Source organism: Malania oleifera, chromosome 6, assembly GCF_029873635.1.
Source record: "Malania oleifera isolate guangnan ecotype guangnan chromosome 6, ASM2987363v1, whole genome shotgun sequence".
Classification (NCBI taxonomy): domain Eukaryota; kingdom Viridiplantae; phylum Streptophyta; class Magnoliopsida; order Santalales; family Ximeniaceae; genus Malania; species Malania oleifera.
This window is the reverse complement of record NC_080422.1, coordinates 6740574-6755498: the sequence shown is the minus strand read 5'-3', so window position 1 is coordinate 6755498 and position 14925 is coordinate 6740574. Positions and strand designations below refer to the sequence as shown.

Here is a 14925-nt window from a genome sequence, read left to right as displayed (position 1 = left end):
AGTGACATGCTCAATGTCGATCCCAACTACGGATTGTCTTGTGATAATGGGAAGTGCACCTTGTGCGGTCCCCACACCCTATAACAATTTCGATGAGAGAAAGTTGCTTTCAGCCCTCCAATTCAAAAAGGGAGTAAGAAGGGGAGAATCTTCTTTCGTGGTTCTACCGATAGTCTCAGAAGATGCAGAGGTAGGGAAATATCCACTTAAGATTAAGGAAGTTTTAGAAGAGTTCAAGGAGGTGATCCCAAAACAGCTACCGAGGGTTTTACCACCTTGACGACATATTGACCATAAAATTGAACTTTTTCCAGGAGTAAAGCCGCCAGCACGTGCCCTTTATCGAATGGCGCAGCCGGAGTTAGCTGAACTTAGAAGACAACTGAATGATCTTATTGCAGCAGGGTTCATCCGTCCTTCAAAAGCACCTTTTGGGGCCCTAGTGTTATTTCAGAAGAAACAAGATGGTAGTTTGCGCTTGTGTGTAGATTATCGAGCTCTTAATAAGGTGACGGTGCGCAACAAGCATCTTATTCCACCGTTTGCTGATATTTTTGACTAGTTAAGTACAGCTAGATATTTCACGAAACTGGACTTGAGGTCCGGATATCATCAAGTGCGCATTGTTGAAGGAGATGAACCGAAGACCACTTGTGTCACCCAGTATGGAGCATTTGAATTCCTTGTCATGCCTTTTGGTCTAACAAATGCACCCGCTACCTTTTGTTCTCTAATGAATCAGCTTTTTCGGGACCACCTTGATCAGTTTGTGGTTGTTTACCTTGATGACATAATGGTTTTCAGCGCATCCTTAGAAGAACATAAAGATCATATTCGGAAGGTTTTTCAAAAACTCAAAGAAAATCAGTTATATGTAAAAGGGAAGAAGTGTGCTTTCACTCAAAAGCATATTAAATTCTTGGGGCATATCATTGAGGAGGGCCAGATACGGATGGATTCAGCTAAAGTAAAAACCATCTAGGAGTGGCGAGCACCTACATCCGTTAGAGAACTGCGATCTTTCTTGGGCCTAGCCAACTACTATCGAAACTTTATAGAGGGGTACTCCAGAAGAGTTGTATTGTTAACAAATTTATTGAGGAAGGGGGTACCATGGGGGTGGTCAGAAGAGTGCTAATCAGCATTCGTTGAATTAAAGGAAAAGATTGTAGGAGATCCTGTGCTAATCCTTCTTGATGTGACAAAGTCGTTTAAAGTGCAAGTAGATGCCTCTGACTTTGCATTAGGGGGAGTTCTCTTACAGGAAGGGCATCCAGTTGCTTTTAAAAGTAGAAAATTATCGGGTGCCGAACGGAACTATACAACACAGGAAAAGGAGCTTCTCGCCGTGGTACACTATCTTCGGGTGTGGAGGCACTATCTCTTGGGGTCCAAATTTGTGGTAAAAACCGATAATGTGGTAGTTACTCACTTTTTGTCACAACCTGGACTAATGTCAAAACAAGCCCGTTAGCAGGAGAAGTTAGCTAAATTTGATTTTGATTTTGAATATAAAGTAGGGAAGACGAATGAAGTGACCGATGCTTTAAGTAGAAAAACCAAATTGGCAGCATTGAAACTCATCAGTCATCTATCAACTAGTAGGGTGGCGTTACCTTTGAAGAATCTTATCAGGGAACATTTAAGTACAGACTAGCAGGCGCAGTCACTAAGCAAACTAATAGAAGAAGGGAAGACACGACAATTTTGGGTAAAAGATGGACTGATAATGACTAAAGGCAGGAGATTCTATGTGCCCAAAGCTGAAAACTTTAGGAAAACCTTACTAAAAGAGTGCCATGATACGTTGTGGGATGGTCATCCGGGATGGGGAAGAACTCAGCCATTGATTACACAGGGGTACTATTGGCCGAATATGCAAGATGATGTGATGAGTTATACCAAAACTTGCTTGATCTGTCAACAAGACAAGGTAGAAAGAAAGAAGACCTCAGGTTTATTATAGCCATTGCTAGTGCCTGCCAGGCCATGGGAGAGTGTCTCTTTGGACTTCATTTCCTAGTTGCCAAAAGTAGAGGAGTATGACACAATTTTGGTGGTGATTGACCGGTTCTCTAAGTACTCAACTTTTGTACCAGTCTCGAAGCCATGTTCAGTAGAGAAGACAGCTCAGCTATTCTCTAAGCATGTGGTGAAATATTGGGGTGTTCTAGAAAGCCTAATCAGTGATAGGGATGTTAGATTCACGAAGGGATTTTGGGGTGAACTCTTTCACTTGATGGGTTCAAACCTTAATCTGTCCACCAGCTATCACCCACAGACAGATGGTCAGACGGAACGTTTTAATGGGATGCTGGAAGAATACTTGTGACATTTTGTTCACTCCAATCAGAAGAATTGGGTTACTTTACTGGACACGGCACAATTCTGTTTCAACTCTATGAAATCTTCTGCGACTAATAAAAGTCTTTTTGAGATTGTGACAGGTCAACAACTGACTTTTCCACACACTCTAGATGGTCCATATAAAGGAAATTGCCCGAAATCATACCAATTCACGAAAAATTGGTTGCAAAATATCGAAGTCACCCGAGCTCAGTTAGAAAAAGCATCGAAGCGCATGAAGAAATGGGCTGACAAAGGGAGACGACCACAACAATTTGAAGCTAGAGATCTGGTTCTTGTAAAAGTGCCGTTGGAGACATTTTGATTTCTTTGCGGCAAGGATAAAAGGCTGTTACCCCAGTACGAAGGTCCAATCAGAGTGATTGAGAAGGTGGGACATGCATCTTATCGGCTTGAGCAACCTGAGTGGATGAAAAGCCACAGACGTCCAGTCCATCCTGTGTTACATGTAAGTAATTTAAAGCCATTCCACACAGATGAAGCAGATCCGCACTGACAAAAGTTAAGGAGATCAACAATTTCCAGAAAGCAACCTGTCAACAAGGAAGTCCAAGAGATCATTGCAGACAGAGTCATCAATGCAGAAGGTCGTCAACAATAACAATTTCTGGTTCAGTGGCTGGGGCTAGGGAAAGAAGAGAATAGTTGGGAAAAGGAAGAAAACCTTCAGCATGCCATACAAAAGATTGAAGATTTCAGAAATTCGTAGTCAATGACATCTACTTCGACATCAGCAGAGTGAGAAGCCCTTCTACAACACATCGACGAGGACGTCGATAAAATGAGTGGGGGAGGATGTTAGGGAGTGACAATGTAATGAGGAAAATGGGGAGTGAGATACTGCTATAATTGTATTCTCTAGGGTTTCAGAATGAATATATGGTTATCTGTGTTATCGTTTGTATGATTATTCTCTTGTCGTTGAATAATACAAGTAGTAGTTTTCATTGTGGTGTTTTGTTGCCTTGGATTGTGATGTCTCTGATTGTTATAGTCTTATTCGGTGTATAAGAATATATTGCTCGTGTGATATCCTATTATTCCTTGGTTTTCTTGAGTATTGAGACTCACCAGGTGCTCGTGATTACAGTCGTGAACGTGTGAGACTTAGTTGACTTGTCGAGAGAGAGTTCTCAACGAGTGCCACATGGCCCTTACCTGAGTCCCATTTTGGGGGTCCGTGACACAGTGCCTAACAAGAAATTAGGTTGGATCATTTAGACTCTGAAATCATGAGAAGGCTTAAAATGTAAAGTGGTAAATATGATTTATTTATATTGAATTAAGGATTGTGTGTAATAATTACATATTAATTACATATCAATTACATATTAATTGAAGAACAAATAAATGGAAAGTATATATATAATATTCTCTGGCCACCTAGGGTGGTTTGGAGCGGAATGAATACCAATTAAATCTAAAATGTATAGTTAAAAAAAATTATCATGTTTAAGAATATGAATTTTAAATTATAAATTTAAATTGTAAAAAGTTATTATAAATTTTTAATAAATTTTGTTTAAATTCAATTTTAGAGTTCGAATGTCATGCTCCATAGTATAATTGTTTTAAAAAAATTTATCTTATGAGAGTCTAAAAATAAACTCAGTACTTGGTGATATGGTATTTTATGGGCACATGTTTTGTTTTACTTAAGAGTATGAAAAAGTATGTCTTACCCTATTTTTATTACTATGCTGCAATACTTAGAGATGAATTTCGCTATAATTCTTTGAGAAAGCTAGTAGGACAATTAACGACCCCTTTTTTTTTTTTTTACTTTTAATAGAATTTATAATAGTCGATGTAGTTTCTTTGATTTGGTTTGACATAAAAATTGGACTAAGTAGTGGGCCTTTGTAGTTTTGAAAATAAAATATTGATTTTTATTTTTAAGGTAGCAAATTAGTGGTTTAGTTTGTTATTGGTTCGACTTAAAATATGTTGGTATAGTTGGTTCTTGGTTTGGCTTAGAACTGAACCGAGCCCCAGCCGAAGCCTATATTTCATTTTTTGAGTCGAGCTCGAGTTTAGCATTTTAAGCTCAAATCAAGTCGAGTATGAGTATGAGCATGAGCCCACCTATTCTTCTGTTGAGTTGAGCTTAAACATGTTGAAGTTCGGCTCAGATCGACTCATTTGCAGCCCTAATTCTAAGTATATGTAGTTAAAATTATCTTTGAATCTTAATGCATGGTGGATTTTTTTAGTCATTTAGTAATTAATCATATGTATGTAAGACAGGACTTTGGAGATAAGGAAAAGTGTGTTGTGGAGTATTGTGTGAATTATATTTTCTTAGGAGCAAAAATATTAAATATGTATGTCTAACAAGGTCTACTTCTCATTAAATCATCAATAAGTTCTTTGGTTTAATCAAATTAATTCAACCCTAGTTTAGAGGTTAAACAAATAAGAGTGAATTGGTGCCGCACTAGGGAGTCCGTAGGACGTTGATCCATAGGTTTGATGCCGCACCAGGGGGCGGAAGACGCTGATCTGTAGGTTTGGTGCCGCATCAGGGGGTCTGAATGGCTCATTAGTGTCTGGAGTTCCTACGTAATAAAATAAAAAAGAAGAGCGAATTGAATTTCAAAAAATTAAAATATCAACCTTTATAATTAAGCACAAATAAACAGAGTTACATATATCTTTCATCTCATACCCCTTCTTACCACCCTAATATTTGAATTAGAAATGTGCGAAGTCTCAAAATTTAACTAGAGTTAAAGATATCTCGAGACTTCTTGCAAAACTAATTAATTGTAAAAAAAAATTTCTTTGTATGACCACTTGGTGTTTCACATAAAGAAAGTACTTAACAGGTAGCACAATATAAATTTTTTTAAAAATTAATAAAGTAATATTAATTCTAAGAATTATTAAATGTATCCACAATTCATTTGTCATTGCATAAGACTTTCAATTCCTTTAAAATTTAAACTCTAAATTTTTAATATGAAAATTCTCATGTTGAATTATTAAGATGTTCTTTGCATGGTATAAAAAGGAAAAGAAAAGAAAAGAAAAGAAAATAATGAGTCAAAAGCATTAAATTGGATGAGTCCACATGGTACAAAAATTTGGCACATTTTGTGAGTTTGTCAAGCTTCATTGATTTTTAGGGAAGTTTTTCAAGATTCAAAAAGATGCTTTTGTGCACTTTTTGGACATTATTGAAAAGCGATAGTACCATAATTTATTTTTTCCTTTATAAAAATTAGCAGTGACAACTTTAAATCCCACCTTGGGGCCAAGTAAATTTTTACTTAAAAATAATTTAATTTTTTAAAAATCTGATATTTATAAAAAAATATATAAATTTTAAACAAAAAATGATTTAGTTTCCCCCTTTATTTGTGAAAATTAAAAAAAAAATGTTAATTGTATAAATTAACTAATGTGGATCCTAAAATGAGCCACCCTTAAATTCCAAGTGGTAAAATTTTAATCCCTTGATCGGTCATCATATAACTCAGTGATTGGAAATGTATGAGGCCATAATCGTTCATGTAACATAAATTTAGATAATTAAATTAATTTTAAATTTTTTTTTGGTATTGATTAATTTCAATAGTTTTAGTAGTAATTATTAACAAACGGGAAAAGAAGAGGTGGACGATGGGTTACAAAACCTTAGAAAATAATGTGAGAGTACAAAATTTGGCTTTGGGAGGATGGTAGAACTGCAATAAATAATATTTACATGGATAGAGAAATAATTTTAAAATTCTGTGACATAATTTGTACACATGCAGTGGTAAAAGAGATAAGAATTGGTGTTAATGAAATGGTAAAATATTTAATTCATGTACTAACTAACTGTACGACAAATAGAATATTATATAAGAAATAGTTAATTAGGCCTATTCAGAGTGTTAGTAGCCATTTTAATGAGATGTTTATCTTGGTATCCTCCACATTAACAAATTTTTTTTTTTTTAAAGATCAAACTTATAATAGAATATTGTATTGATGAGCACTGAATCTGGTTTGAAGTAAATTTTTTCAACCTATTTTTAGTCCGTGTTTTAGAATTTAAATTAAAAAATTACTAAACAACAATTAATCTTTCTTCGGTAAAATTGCTTAAGAGCACCATTTCATAGTTCTTTGGATCCTAAGTTGAAGTACTATTTTGGAAAAACCCTTAGTATGTGTCATATGGGGAAAATCAATAGACATTAATGTTTTAAGAGTTTATTCATTAAACTTTTCAATTCATCTATTTGTTTTTTTGGTGGAAATTAAAGTTAGCTCCAAACTCTAGAGTTTGTTTATTGATAGACTTTTAATTCGTCTATTTATTTTATTGGTGGAAAAGTTAGGTCCAAATTCTAGAGTTCATTAATTCATTAGACTTTGTATTCATCTATTTGGTTTATAGGTGGGAAAGTTGGCTCTAAACTCTAGAGTTCATTTATTCATTAGACTTTCATTTTATCTATTTGTTCTCTTGTGGAAAAAGTTAACTTCAAAATCTAAAGTATGTTTTAAATAAATTAGTTTTTAGAAGAATTTAACTCAAAAATCTCCTAAAGTAAATATATTTCGTTGAATTAATGGAAATTTTTTTTATCACCTATGAGCCACTAAAAAAATGCTCATAATTTATCAAAGAATGTTGGGCCGCCACTACTAATGTCCAGTTGGTTATAATAATGGTGAACAACCATTACACTATTATGAGATGTGTAGTAAAAGCACATAGTAAAATATTAGCAACTTTAGAATATGGGAACACTTATGAGTAAAAGCATGAACTCAATGATTAGAAGAAAAATTAATATAATTTGCTTTCAAAAAACTAAGTGGGTTGGGGAAAAAGATAGAGAGATTGATAAATTAGGATTTAAAGTTTGGTACACTGGAAAATAAAAACATGAGAATAGGGTATGAATTATTATAAATAAAAACTTAAAAGATAACATTATAGATGTAAATAGAGTAGGGAATAGAATTATAAAAATCAAGATGGTTTTAAGTCAAGAGATAATAATGCTTATACTTCTCAAGTAGGCTTAGTAGAAAATATTAAGAGATAATTTGGGAAGATATAGATAGCATTACACAAGGCATATCAGAGACTAAGATAATATTCATAGGAATAAATTTGAATGGACACGTTGAAAATGATAACAAAGATTATAAGAGGATGCATGAAAGATATGGATATGGAGACAAAAATGAGTTTAGGGGGATGATCGTAGACTTTGTTATGTCATTGATTTTATTACAATGAATACTTGTTTTAAGAAGAGAGAATAATCTTAATAACCTTCAAAAGTGGAGAAAATAAAAGTTGAATAGATTTTTTCTTATTTGGGAGGGTAGATCGTTTATCATGTAAGGATTATATGGTTATCCCAAGTAAAAGTTTAACCACACACTATAGAATTTTAATGTTAGATATATGTATTAAAAAATGAAAGAGAAAGATAAAATAAACTAGTGTAAGAGAATTAGATGATGAAACCTAAATGGACAAAATATAATAAAATTTAAAATAAAATGACCAAAATGGTGATTGGACTATAAGAGATGGTGTAAATACAAACACTCATTGGAGTAAGATAGTTAGATCTATTTAAAAATACAGCAAAGGAGATTTTAGGTGAAATAAGAGGAAGATTCTCAAATAGTAAAAAAAGTTTGTGGTGGGATCAAGATGTCCGAAAGGCCATAAAGATAAAAAGAATTTGGTGTAACACATGACAAAAGTATAAAAACATGGGTAACTTTGAAAAGTTTAAAGAAACAAGAAAGATGCAAAAAAAAAAAAAAAAAAGTCATTAGTGAAGTTAAACATAAATTATTTAATAATTTGTATGATAGAATAGATAAAAAGAAGGGGAAAGAGATATTATTAAATTTGTTAGAGTTAGAGAAAGAAAAAGAAAGGACTTAGATATATAAAAAGTGATGATGATATTGTCTTGGTTAAGGAAGAAGAAATAAAATAAAGATATCAAAGTTGTTTTATTAAACTGTTTAATAAAAACCAAGTAGAAGGTTTAAACTTAGAAATGACAAATAAAAAGACCAAACTTTTATTAGATTTATTCACAAGATTAGAGTTAACAAAGTTAAGTTTGCACAAAATAAGATGAAAAATGGAAAAGTTATAAGACCGGATAGCATCCCAATTGAAGTTTGGAAATGCTTAGATGATAATGAAATTATATAATTAACTAATTAATTTAAGACAACTATAAAAAGTAAGAAAATGTTAGATAAATGGAGGAAAAACACTTTAATGTCGATATACAAGAATAAAGGATATATTCAAAATTGTAATAACTATTATGGAATTAAACTTATGAATCATATGATGAAACTATAGGCAATGATAGTTGAACAAAGATTAAGGTTAGAAACGAAATTCTCATAAAATCAATTTAGTTTTATGTTTGGGAGAACTACTACAAAAGTTACATATCTTTTAAGAAGATTAATGAAAAAGTTTATGAAAAAGAAGAGAGATTTGCATATGGTATTTAATGACTTAGATAAAGCGTATAATATGATACCTATGAAAGTTTTATGGTGAATTTTAGAATAAAAAAGTGTATATAATAGGTATTCTGATGTTATTAAGGATATGTACGATGGTGTAATGATTGGTATAAGATCTGTAAGTGAAAAAACTAGAAAATTTTCAATCACAATAAACGTATAGCAAGGATCTGCTTTGAACCCTTATCTTTTTGCTTTAATGACGGATCAACTAACTAGGAGTATCTAAAATGAAATTTCATGATATATGTTGTTTGCAGATGGTATTATATTAATTGATGAAACTAGGGGTGGAGTAGAGGTTAAGTTAAAATTATGGAGAGAAGCTTTAGAATCTATGGACTTTAAGATAAGTAGAAATAAGATAGACTATATGAAATTTAATTTTTGTAATAGTAGAAGTAATATTGGAGATAAAGTTAAACTTGATAATCAAGAAATAGATAGTACTAGTAGATTTTAATACCTTGGATCTATTATACAAGTTAAAGGAAAAATTGAAGAAGATGTAATGCATAGAGTTAAATCAGGTTTAGTAAAATGGAAAAGTGCTTCAAGTGTGTTGTAATTGTAAAATACCCTTAAAATTAAAAGGAAAAGTTTTATAAGACGATTACAAGACCAATTATGCTATATGGATCAAAATGTTAATTGACTAAGAAACAACATATCCAAAAAGTAAAAGTTGTCAAAATGAGAATGCTTAAATGGATGAGTGATATAGCATTGAAAGATAAATTAAGGAATGAACATATTCGCAGTAATTTAAACGTTAACTCCAATAGAAAATAAGATAAAGGAGGGACAATTCAGATGGTTTGGACACTTACAACACATATTATATAGTACTCCAATAAAGAAGAGTGAGTTAGTTACTGTGAGGAGCAATAGAAAGGGTAGAAAAGGGAACAAAGTGGCAGATGCCTTGGCTCGACAAGGTGTGATGGGGAGGAATAGTTTGTTTACCAATAGTAATCAACTCCTTAGAGTTATCAATGATTTGTATAAACTGAAGAAGATGGGTACGACGTATATGAGGTATGTTTAACTGATTTCTTGTTGATTTTGGTTTATACTTTATGTTATTTATCTTTTGTTTGTTTTGTTACATGAAATTTGTTCTGTAGGTCCTTGTTTTGTTTGGACTTGTACCCGTGTTTTGGCTAGTTGTTGGTGTTATTTTTTGAGAGATCTTTGTAAAGTTTTGTCTTTTATTTCTCCTATTGATTGTTTTGTAATCACGGTATTCTTCCGCCAAAAGTGAGAGTTTATCAATAAATAAATGGAGGTGCCACCCTTCTTAAAAAAGAAGAAGAAGGTAGAAGTAGATTTAAAATAACTTGAAATGAGGTAATGAAAAAAGATTTAATAGCCTTCAATTTGTCAAAAGAAATTGTTCGTGATCACAAAAAATTTGAGGAAAAAAAATTCATGTAGCCAATTCACCGAGTGGAACTTAAAGACTTGATTTTGTTGTTATTTAAAAATTAAAATAGAAAAATTATTTCTAATAATAGAACAAATTCTAATGGTACTTAAAAAAAAAAAAGTTAGAGATTAGGAAAGACATTTTCAAAACGGTTAGTATGGTAGAATAATTTTTACTTGACCCTAATCTCATGTATCAGACAAATTATTAATACTAAATCTTAGTAAATTTAACCCATAAATGCAACAGTCAATTTATCTTAAGCCCCCATTCCAAACTTGAAAAACATGAGAAAAAAAAATATATAAAAAGTAACAAAATATATTAAAAAAATTCAATCTTACTCATAGTTAGCATTTAATTTTTCTTAATTTTTAATTTCAAACTTCACTTAAATATTAATTTTATGAACCACACGACTCCTTTAATATTTCAGTAAAGTTTGAAATTATTGGAGTCCAAAATTTCAATTATCAAATTACCCCATGTATGTGCCATTCTCACCATTAATTCATCAATCATGGTAATATCAATCTCCTACAAATATAATAATCCTGTCTGGTTTGATAAACATTTTCTAGAAATGATACCAAATTGTAGTCTTAATTCCCAGCTACACAAATACTCTATAACAAGAATGGAATATTCATGTTCTAGATTTAAACTTGTATAAACCTTTAGATAAAAGAACTTCAATATATATATATACAAAACAAAGATATTCAATTTTCAAAATGCCCTTGTATTCAACTAATGAAAATAAAAGGGTGAGAAAGATAAAAAATCATCAAGTAAAACACAAAGACATAAAGAGATATCAGCTCAAAATATCTTTAAAGCAAGTAATAACAAAATCTATCTCGATTGCTGAAAGTTCGTATATGAATTTAGTTAAGCTAAACTTTATCTTGAAGCAAATTCGTTACATAAAGAAAAAGGTCGTATCCAGTGCACAAGACTCCCACCTAAATTAGTCATTCAAAGTGAAAAGATAATATGTCTTGTGAGTCACCTAAATGTCATCATTGGTGAGTATCCATAGTGATAATATGTTCCATCTCCAAAATGCCATCATTAGTCAAACTCTTTATTAAAGAAGCCAACCATACACCTTCATCCTTTTTTTTGCTCTTCCAGATTCATACTTTAAAGAATATTCATGGTTTCTTTAGCTTCCTCATAAAGGTTACTCAACCTACCTGTGTGCTCCACCAAATTTATTAAGACATCATTAGTCTTTACTCTTCTTTTTTGACTTACTTGACATACTCAATTTGGTGGTGGTTGTGGCGAAATTGTCAATAGCACTTGTAGAGGCATTTATTGCATTCAAGGCACCTCCCACTTTCCCTCCTGTATCCTCTTCACCTTTAGCCTCTCCCCTTTCTATACTTTCTACATAATCAGTAGGGCCTTCTGCATCTAGTCCATTTGCCCCATCTTCTCCAAAGAAGAGAGAAAAATCATTGTAGTGAGAGTAATTCTTTTTCCTCAAACCCAGCAGCTAGAGGGTAGCTCAGCAATTACAAAAGCATTGACAAGAAATTAGGATTATGCAACATTGTACAATATAAAAATGTAAAAAAGAAAGTTTAGAAAGATAATTCCTTAGCATATATGAGGCTTCATTGCAAATGCTAAAAATACATAATTTTAAATCCTTTGTTGAATTCTTAACTAGATAACAGTGCATTTAAGTGAACACAAAAATCAATATATACTAATGATATTCCTTAGTTATGATATTGTTGTAATAATATTCTGTTCTCCTTTGGCCTGCGTAACCTTATCCATTAGCTTTTTCATAAAATATAAATTAATGTTTCAAGAAACAAAACTGATATAAGCATCACCCTTTCCTGCTCAAATTTGAGGAATTAGTGGAGCACCTCATTGAGAAAACTAAAGAACTCAGTCAATTTGATTCAGAATTTCAAGATTTAAGGACCAATTTCTAGAAATCAGTAAAATAAAGTATTCAATAGCCTAATCAAAACCCAGTTCAAGCTATAATACCACAATGATGCATGATGAAAAAGTTCAAGTGCTAAGGATGACACAACAATTAATAAGGAGAAAGAAAGATAATAGTACTCTAAAAATATTTCAATTGATTTGATTTGAAGTTTCAAAAAAACCCAACTCCACGGATACAACAATGTGGAAAAAAGCCCCAAGAGAAAAGAGCAGAGGGCAGCCTTCCTCAAAACCTCACATTGCCATGAGAACTCGTCCTCATTGGTTCTACATCTAAAGCAATAAAGGTTGCAAAACGCATGGTCATTACTGAAATAATAAAACTTCTACCATCTATGAGAATATAGACCTCAGATTGATATCCTCCCAGGACTATATATTCAAGAGGACCCAAAAATAAATTTTAGTGCATGCATATATGCTCCAGTTGCAGGGCGGCTCTTCCATTAGGCAGCTGAGCAGGAAATTTACATAGGAATCAGCTGCATTGTATATACTGATATTGTTGCAAGCTCCATATATGTTCAACAACGTTACTACTACAAATATTTTAATGATTGCCCTCTGCGTCACAAGCTCTTGGTGACTTAGATACCTCACCACTATATAATATGAGACTTCTAAGTTGTATCCTGTTGGGCTTTTGTGGAGCCTAGTTGTGTCTTAATTTGGATGACGACTTGATCTTTGTTTAATTAGAGATTTCTATTCTAAGGCTTAGTTCATGGAGCAAAGGCTTGGGCCGTGCGGTACAAGTCGTACTCGTGGGGGTTGCCCCCGGGGAAAATTTTTGGAGCCCATTCGGAACGGAACCCTAGGCGCAACATATAAAAAGAGTGCTTTCGGGTGATTAGGGTTGGAGTGGTTGTATCCGCGAGAGTGAGAGAATTGTATCGCCACACTCTCTGTGCTTTCTTCCTGATAATATTGAAATCCCTGCAACTCCGTGGACGTAGGCAAAATTGCCAAACCACGTAAATATTGTCTTGTGCGTGTGATTGAATTTTTCTTTGGCGTTATTCTTTCTCTATTTGTTTCTCACAGGTTTCGGAAATTTGTTCGTATATTCCTAACATATCCCACCTCGTCTCTCTCTCTCTCGTGCATGCACATATACATAAGCACCAATTCTTTTATAAAATTGCCATATTATTGTCCAATTTGAAATGGACTATTGGAACTGTTTATTTCTGCAGACTCAATGCAATTCAAGTGTTAGGCCAAAACAATCTCCTCCAAAAACTAATAACACTTTTATATATTCTCATCAAATGAAGCACAGTGACAGAACTTCTGCACATAAAAATATGCGTGGACAATTGCATGGTTTTCCTCGCGGAGCATCTATCATTTTACTAACATATCCATCTAGTTTGCATGTGCTCTTCCACACAGAAGCACTACTGGAACAAGCACCAGAAATATTGCAAAACTGTTGGACCAGATTTTCTACTTGGGCTCCCACATTGTATCTTTGGTAAATTTAAGTCAAAATATTGTAGGAAGTCTTTCAATAACTCCAGATGATTTCCATTAGGGGAAGAATTGCACAAAAGCTTACTAAACATTGCTTGCTAGGCCTACCTTGTTTTGGTTTGACCAACACTCTAAAGTCCCCAAGATTCATTGAACCAAATGATAAGTTGTAAAGGTTCGGTTATTCATTTGAATGTCGCTACTTTCCACTGTAAAAATTCAAACTTTATATTTATATTGTGCTACCGCATAGGAACTAGCATACAAAGTTATGGCTGTTGAATTCCTAGCAGTGTTCATGAATTACCAAAACTCTCTCTCTCTCTCTCTCTCTCTCTCTCTCTTCCATTTCATGGAAATTCAGTAGGTGACTACTACAAAGCCCTAGAGAGTTCAAAATTGAAAATACAAGCTATAGCACACTCCGGAAATCACAAATAAACGTCACTCTTCATCAACGAATCCTAATCAACAGAACTCCTCAATCTTTATACAAATTTTATGCAAAATGCATCCGACCAAGGATCAAAAATCATTCAGAGCCATATAAATTGGAAAAAAAAAAATGTAATTGTAAATGCAGAAATCCGTCAATCCCTATGAAAATATAACAATTCATATAATAAAAAACGAACAAACAATTAGATAGCTAACCTGATTTGAGCTATTAAGCCTTTTCCAGCAGCATATTGTAGCTTAGCTAAAGATCTAGTAAGGTTAAGTGATGAGGACTAACTCTCACCTCGGCACCTTCTTTGCATTTTCCATTTTTTGACAAAATAAGCATACATTCGCAGCGAGATGGGGATACTTGTTAAGCTGAAATGGATACGGAGAAAATATGAAAACGATAAAAATAGAAATGCCTTGAAGAGGATGAGCTGCAGCGGAGGAGAATGAGCATGCCAAATTCATTCCATAAAAAAAAACGATTATCACGTGCTCAAATAATCCATTAAAAATCATGTGTTCATTATCCATTAGAATACAATAACTCATTTCCTTCTATATCTATCCTATGTATCTATAAATAAGAACATTTATATTGTGTGAAGAGTACAAATGAAGTGAGTGAGCGAGGAGTGTGAGAGTGCTGAAGGTGAGACAAAAAAGTGTGAGAAGAGTTGAGTTGAGTGTGTGTCTCCTCCCAATGTTTT

General features: G+C 33.1%; 1 long non-coding RNA gene across 1 annotated transcript; it reads right to left on the bottom strand.

The window, feature by feature from the left end:
• Positions 1-11161: 11161 nt before the first annotated feature.
• LOC131157720 (uncharacterized) lies at positions 11162-14675 on the bottom strand. The gene is made up of 2 exons (XR_009137308.1): positions 14423-14675; positions 11162-11819 (listed from the first exon to the last, which is right to left on the bottom strand). It is a non-coding gene; the product is annotated as an uncharacterized LOC131157720 (long non-coding RNA).
• Between the last annotated feature and the right edge of the window lie 250 nt (positions 14676-14925).